The sequence below is a fragment of the Engraulis encrasicolus genome, chromosome 6, assembly GCF_034702125.1.
Source record: "Engraulis encrasicolus isolate BLACKSEA-1 chromosome 6, IST_EnEncr_1.0, whole genome shotgun sequence".
Taxonomy (NCBI): Eukaryota; Metazoa; Chordata; class Actinopteri; order Clupeiformes; family Engraulidae; genus Engraulis; species Engraulis encrasicolus.
In genome coordinates, this window is record NC_085862.1 from 15,141,396 (window position 1) to 15,148,895 (window position 7,500).

General features: G+C 38.9%; 1 protein-coding gene across 1 annotated transcript in view; it reads left to right on the forward strand.

Moving 5' to 3' along the window:
* Nucleotides 1-7,500, forward strand: part of dph5 (diphthamide biosynthesis 5) — a 20,943-nt gene that overhangs the window by 820 nt on the left and 12,623 nt on the right. The gene's annotated exons all lie outside the window — the stretch shown is intronic.

Sequence of the window (7,500 nt, forward strand, 5' to 3'; positions counted from 1 at the left end):
ACACGCCTTGATTGGACATATGGCACAAACACAATGTGATCTGTTTTCCTGTTGTTTTGCTACATGTTTTAACCCTAAGGCACCTGCAAAATAAGGGTGCTGAATGCCTGATCCCTTTTTAAAAAAGCTGCCCTCAGACCTAAGTATCTCAGTTTCTGAAGCACATAAAAATATGCACTAAGTTGCATTTAAACTCAAAGACCCTCATCTTTCATTAGAATGTGTTCATTCATCTCAAACAAACAGAATTTTTTGTCTCAAATCTCATGAGCCTGAATGTTGCGTAATGCAGCTGGGTCAAAGACGAGACGTGCATTTTTTTTGTTCCGCACTCATTTAACTATCAAAAAAGTAAATTAATGAATTTTGAATGTTATGCTGATAAACAGCATAGTCTGGTTTGTCATTCCAGTAACATTTAAAGAAAAATATTTGTCAATTTATGTGTGAAATTATCTCATAAAGTGCAAAAATGTCATTCAGTGTAAAGGTCCTAACTTAAAAATCATCAATACATCCTTGAATAATTATGCAAAATGACGAACAAAATTATTTTTTCACTCTCTGGGCATAATTCTAGAAGTGTTCTTGTTATTGTATTAAAAGCACGTTTCATTACCATTTTGTTTTGATATTCAAATCATCTGGGGACTTTTGTCCGGATTTTCAATTCCTTAGATATCATTCAGTGTAATAAGATCAACATGGTGCTTTTAAGTCAAAATAAAAAGTGATAGTCACGCAACAATATGTGACATCATCAAAAGGACCCCTAGGGACCCCTTAAGTGATGATGCAAAGGGAGAGTCTTGTTCTCCAATAGTCGAAAATTCTGTAATTTTATCTTGTGGTAACAGTGTCCACAAAATCAGATGTCATTCAGTGAAATGTCAAAAAATACTTTTATACTCAGATATTCATCCAAACAAGCATATTTTCTGAATAGACATAGTAAACATTGTGGGTCAAAGTCATTGTTTCATGTAGGTGACTAACTGTGTGCTTGTAAAAGGTAAAAATAAGGTGAAAAATATATGGTCGTCCTTCAGTGTAAGATATGTCATTCAGTGACATGCAGTGTAAGGGCCACTTCATTCAGTGTAATCAGTTCATAGTTGTATATTAAGAATCAAAACAGCAATATAAGTTGCAATATTACTATAAGATACAATAATATCATGATACTACTTGAAATTATGACTTTTATTGTTATTTCCATTACAACCTTGTTATTACCATGCAGCAACCATATTACTGGGTAGATTCTGGTATTTTGGAAGTTGTACATGAATTATCAGAACACCCTAATCGAGATCCCCGAAATATGCAGGTTAACAGACAACATTTTCTTTTTTATTGTTTTAGGCCTAAGTAGTAGCCTACCTCTAAGCTTGTGATCTTGGAAGTTCTTCAAAACACGTTTTAATGCCCCAATATTAAGTAAAATACCAATTATTTGACAACATCTATTTCTGTTGTCACTCATTCAGGACGTTGAGTACTGTAGTATGATGGTAGCAATATATGATAGCAATGAAAAGTAGCTGTTTATATAGGCTTTTCTGCCAAGGCATCATTCAGTGTAATAGTTGTGGTCATTCAGTGAAATGCACATTTTTATGTGAAAATAAAGTCAAATTCTTACGAAACTTATTTGTTTAGCACAACACATGCGGGGGCATACAACAAATGAATAATTGTGTATTTTAAACTGATTTTCTCTTCCGTGGAAAAACTTCTTAAAGCCAAATGGGTGAAATGCACTCGGTGAAGGACTACAAACACTGCAAAAACTATTTGCAAATGCCTTTTACTAGAATTTTTTAGGTTTGATGTAGGGATGGCGAAAATTGAAAAAACTCTTAACCGGCTACTGAGACTCATTAACCGGTGGTTAACCGGTTAACCGGTAATCTTAAATTATACAACGTTCGCGTGCCTGATATGCACAGCACTGTTTTTTTTTCATTTTTTTTTTCACATAAGCCTTTTTTTTTTGCTGTGCAGACAGGACCTGCCATGTCCAGCCACTGTTGCCAGATGGAAAATGCTGAATTATCGTACTAAAACCTCAAAATTATCGTTTTTTGGGGGCTTTTTGGGAGGAAATTATCATTATAATTATTATTATTATTACAACCGGTTAACCGGTGGCAGAAAATTTTAACCGGTTAAAGTTGATCCGGTCGACTATCGGTTAACCGGTTACCGGTTAACATCCCTAGTTTGATGAAGACCTTAAACATAGCCCTTTATATGTTATGTAGCTTATTTCAGGTTTTTAACGTCATCTATATGTTTTTTGCATTATCAACTGTTTAACACCGTATTACACTGAATGACATTTTATGGGTAAAAATGTGGTAAAAATGCATGTTCCTTACTATTTTCTGAACAGAAAATAATAAACTTAATCACTCTACACTCCAATGTACCCAAAAAAGTTGAAAAACGGTGTCAGGGAACAGTTTTATTTTTTGGAGTCCTGAAAACCCTGTTTCGTCTTTGACCCAGCTCCAGGCGGCAGGGCCAATGTTGCACAATGCAACATCAGGCATCAATAACCTATGCCATATGTAGTGAGATCACTGACATGCAGGCCAGAACTTTGACAGGCTAGAATTGACATGCAGTGGACTACAGTGGACTTACCTCGTCAAACTATTGACAGTAGTCCAGACACTTTTGAGTCCCTACCGACACAGATTTTTTTTTTTAAACGTAGTGTGCCTTTTTAGTGGCAAGGTAGAACCCCAGAACTGCATTTCCATGAATATGGGAGAAACGGACTGATGTAACCGAGGCCAACTAGCAGAGTTCGCCGTGGATCGTCAGTAAAACCTCCCTCCCAAAGCTCAATACAATGCAGTAGCGCTGTGCTATCGAACCGGCCCATTAGCTCAGCGTGCTCGTACTGTGACTCCCATTGCCGAACCGATGTAGTTGACAAGGTGGCAGGTTCGCGCCCCAACTGGGACGAACTGTGCAGGCACACCTCCGTCACTCTGAGATATTTTTAAGAAAGTAGAGAACTATTCATTCTTGATTATGTCTGTCTATTTAAGTCCCAAAGACATGTTTTTGATGTTGTTCGAAAGCTCTTTTCTGGCTCTACAAATTACATCAACACCAAACACCGTGGAATACGTGACCACGAGCAGTTGTAGAATCCACAATCCCCCCACCAACACTCAGTCTGACAGCTTAGTGTTGGTGGGGGGACTGTGGATTCTACAACTGCTTGTGGTCGTTCGGACATAGATATGGTTCTGCTATGGTACTTTATAGTCGTTTCCATGGATTCACAATGTAGGCAGTGGACTTTGAATGAAAGTGCTCCCGACGATTAAAAGTCTAAAAAAGCAGAGTTTACCCTCCAGTGCGCTGGCTTCTCATTCACTGCCATTCATTTTGAGGCTGCGATTGACCCTCCGAGTGCAACTGCCTCTGGGTGATTCTCACGAAACGCGCAACAAACGTGTTTTGACAACCATTTATTCAAAAGACTTTTTTGATTGAATTTCTTTTTGAATCTGTCACATCAAAGTGTACAGTTACTAAGCACAATAATATCAACTTACCTGACAACTATTTAAAACACATTTTTTAACGTTTTATAAGTCCATGTCTGCTAAAATGCTCATTACCGCAATTTTTTTCTTTCATGAAATTTATTAGGAAACTTAATTGTTCTTGCAGTTTTGTTCATTGAATATTGATAGTTGTACTAGGGGCTACGTAAAACACTCAAAAAAGTTTATTTTCTTATTATTTTAGTTTAAGAATTTTACCATTTTATCTCATTACCGCAATGGGATCATTTGTTTTCCACTTTAATTTTAGAATATATCAGTGAAAACCTATAATTTCGGTCAAAAAATATGCTGAAGTGAAAGAAACATACAAAGGTACGGTGTTCGTAAAAAATATATAAGAATACAGTTTTCCTTTAGCACTTTTTTAAACAATCAAGTGCTCATTTCGGTAATGAGGGGGATGTTTCGGTAATGAGAATAAGTTTTCGGTAATGAGAATAAGGAGAAATAAATTGAACTAAAGCCAAATATTAGTAAATTATGATGACACCTAATAAGATGATAAAAATATTCTATATAAAACCATTCATTAAGCTACTGAATGATATTGGGATTCAAGACAAAAACCAGCTAAAGACCATAAAAGCCCTCTAAGGGGGAGCAGACCAAGTATTCCGGTGGTTATACAGTAGGTCAGGGGTGGGGAACCTGTCTCGAGTGGAACTAGTTCAGGGGAACTAGAGAGGATGGGGTCTGTTTTAAAGGTGGCTGCCTCCAATATAGGCCTCAAGTGCGGGGAAATCCTGGTTGTGTTCTTAGTACGGAGAACTTTTACGGCCCTCAGATGAATTTGAAGTGGCCCCTCGAATGAATAAGGTTCCCCACCCCAGCAGTAGGTGAAGAGGCGAGGCCCCTCCTGGGCACCAAAGTAACATCATAGTATAAGGGGCGAAGGCCAAGGGGTGCACACCTGAAATGCCAGGCTTTGCCAATGGGCACTCTGAAGTTATAGTGGGTCCATCATCAAAACACCAGAGGGTAGCCACCTGATGACCCCAGTGAAGCATACCTACATCCCCCAATCCTCATCCCCACCCTGAATATGACATCACAACTCACTACTGACCTCTCCAGCCAAAAATCCATAGTGGACCAGATATCAAAATCTGTCATGAGCTGGAAAATTGTGTCGCAGTGCGAAGTCGTGCACTGGACATTTTTTTCTGACTCGGCGCGCGCCGGCAACCAGGAAGTAGGTAGAAGGAACAGGAGATCACTAGAGTAGCTTAGAAAAGAGTAGATACAGCTACTGGACTACAGAAGGAACCCTGCATCATTGGGAGGACAATATAATGTCTTGAAGCTATTTTATCTCCTTCCTTTCATTTTATTCAGCTTAATTGTGATGAGTCATTCTCAGAGGATTGTTGTGAAATAAGTGGAAAGCTAGAGACGTTGCAAATCTTTATCAAGACAAAGGGCATTTCTGTTTATCATTTGCTCACCAGAGCTACAACCATATAGTCTAGACATTTCTTGAAGATATATTATTCATGTTTTATATATGGTGCTTGTACCATTTAGCCTACTGAAAAGATGATGTGAGATGTCAAATGTCTCAGATTGGGGTGTAATGGTATACAGGTTCGGTACACCTAGGTTGTAGGGTCACAGTTCGGTACATTTTCGGTACAGTACATGGGAATAACATTGAAAAAAACATTTTCTTCCTCAGCACGTTGTTTATTTCACCTCAATATTGTCCGGACCAAAGGCAGAATTCAAGATGAACGATGTTATGAAATATCACTGAATACCACTAACTGATTGAGTTGCACATTGCACATCAATGGCAGTCATGGGTTAGGGCATCAGACTCCCGATTCTGACCCACCAGGTTGGTGGAGGGATTAATTAACCAGTGCTCTCCCCCATCCTCCTCCATGACTGAGGTACCCTGAGCATGGTACCGTCCCGCTGCACTGCTCCCATTCGGGCGCCATTGGGGATGAGGCATAAATGCGGATGAGGTGGGTGAGGCATAAATGCCATTCTGTTGTGTGCAGTGTTCACATGTGTGCTGTGGAGTGCTGGGTCACAATGACAATGGGAGTTGGAGTTTCCCAACGGCTGAAAACAACATGCATGAGGATTTTCTAATCTGGGAAAGTGTAAAGGCAACTAAAGCATTCCTCCAAATGCCTCTTCTTAGTTTTGATTAAAATAATCTCTAAACTACTTCTCACCGAATTCGCTAAAAAGGCCCATTCACTGCTATTTCAAATGCCAAGCCTTTTGTGCCACCCTTTAACAATGATTAAATTTGATCCAAAAAAAAAGATTTTGGAAGGAAGTTATGTTAGTAAAAAAGGATCAATACTCAACCTCACTATAAATGAGGGTATGACAACCAAACACAGGAAGCAAAAAATCTGCCAATTTCTGGGGAAATTTTATTTTTTTATTATTATTTTTTTGCACATAGACTTGAGAAATTGAGAATCCTCATTACCGAAAGGTACTTTAAACATTGCGGTAATGAGAATGTGCATTGCGGTAATGAGATGGCTCAGCACAATAATGCTGACTGTAACTTCAATTATTGTGACTTAGCTAATTTACGGCCTTTGTTGAATTCTAAAAAGGTATACCCTATTACCAAGCAAATTTAAAATGAAAAAATCTTTTTCAATTTGATATATTGACTAATTTCGGTAATGAGAGCCAATTTTGTCGTGTTAGCATATTTTTGAGACAAATCATGACATTTTACAGGCACAATCAATAAGGCTGACTAGTCATGTAGCCATCATGAATCTCCTGTTAGTACAGATGAATTGTAGGTAGTTTCAGCTCATATTGAAATTCTGAAAGCTTTTAATTGTAGTTCTGAAATATATTGCGGTAATGAGAAGAAATACTTGGGGACACAACCTTTTCTTGAGATATTCATCAGTGTTCATTATTTAAATTGCCAACAAGGAACACTTAGTGAAACTTCGGACCTAAACCAACACACTTGCAGTGTTATTTACGTATTTTTGTACTTTTTAGTATGTTTTACCCTTATTCAAAGACCAGAAATTTTGGCTGGGACACATTTCGGTAATGAGAATTTGCCCATAAAATGCATAAAAAGTGGAAAATAAAAATAATATTTTTAAAAATGAACTAGTGTGCCAGAAAGTACACGTCTTGCTCTACAGTAATGTAATACCATTAAAAGAATCCATGTCATATTTCACCATTAAAACCTCTTGGACATTGTTTTTTTTTAGCTTCGTGAGAATCACCCCTCTATAGGGCAGTGACGATGGACACAAGAAATAGAGAGAGATGGGGTAGGGGTCGAGGGGTGGAGGTGGGATGGAGACCAGTGGGAGAGAGATTTGGGGTGGGATTGGGAAATGACCCAAGCCCTATGTGGGAGGCTTAGTGTGCTGCGCCACAGCGCCCCCCTGAGAGGGTCTTGATAATAACTCGAACCCGGGTCGAGAGGTAGCTAATGACTAGCAGGGCTCCGCCCTACTGGTGACGCAACTCCTTCTGCTCAGCTACACACAGTAGGGCCAAGAGCTTGCTCAATCCCGCTACAGCGGGAACTCCACCCACTTTGTCTGGAACTAATCAACTGAGCATTTCCTACCGTCCCGGGTAAAGGCAAGTTCAAGGCAGTGACATGGTTTAAGCAGAGACGTTCTATTGGGCTAAGAAATGTTTGGTTTAAACTTTGGCACATCCCTCAACCAGTAGCAAGCCGAGGGAGGCGTGTTAACCAGGCCATGGAAACAAAGTTCTTCCTGTATGGAAATGCTAATCGTTATAGTCCTGGTCAGACCAGAATTGCGATAGTGATCTGAAGTCTATGAAAATCAGGCAAGCTAATGACTAGGGCTGTCACAATATTCAATAAGTCAATATATCATACAATAACGTTTTTGCCACAATAAGTTATCGCATGCTT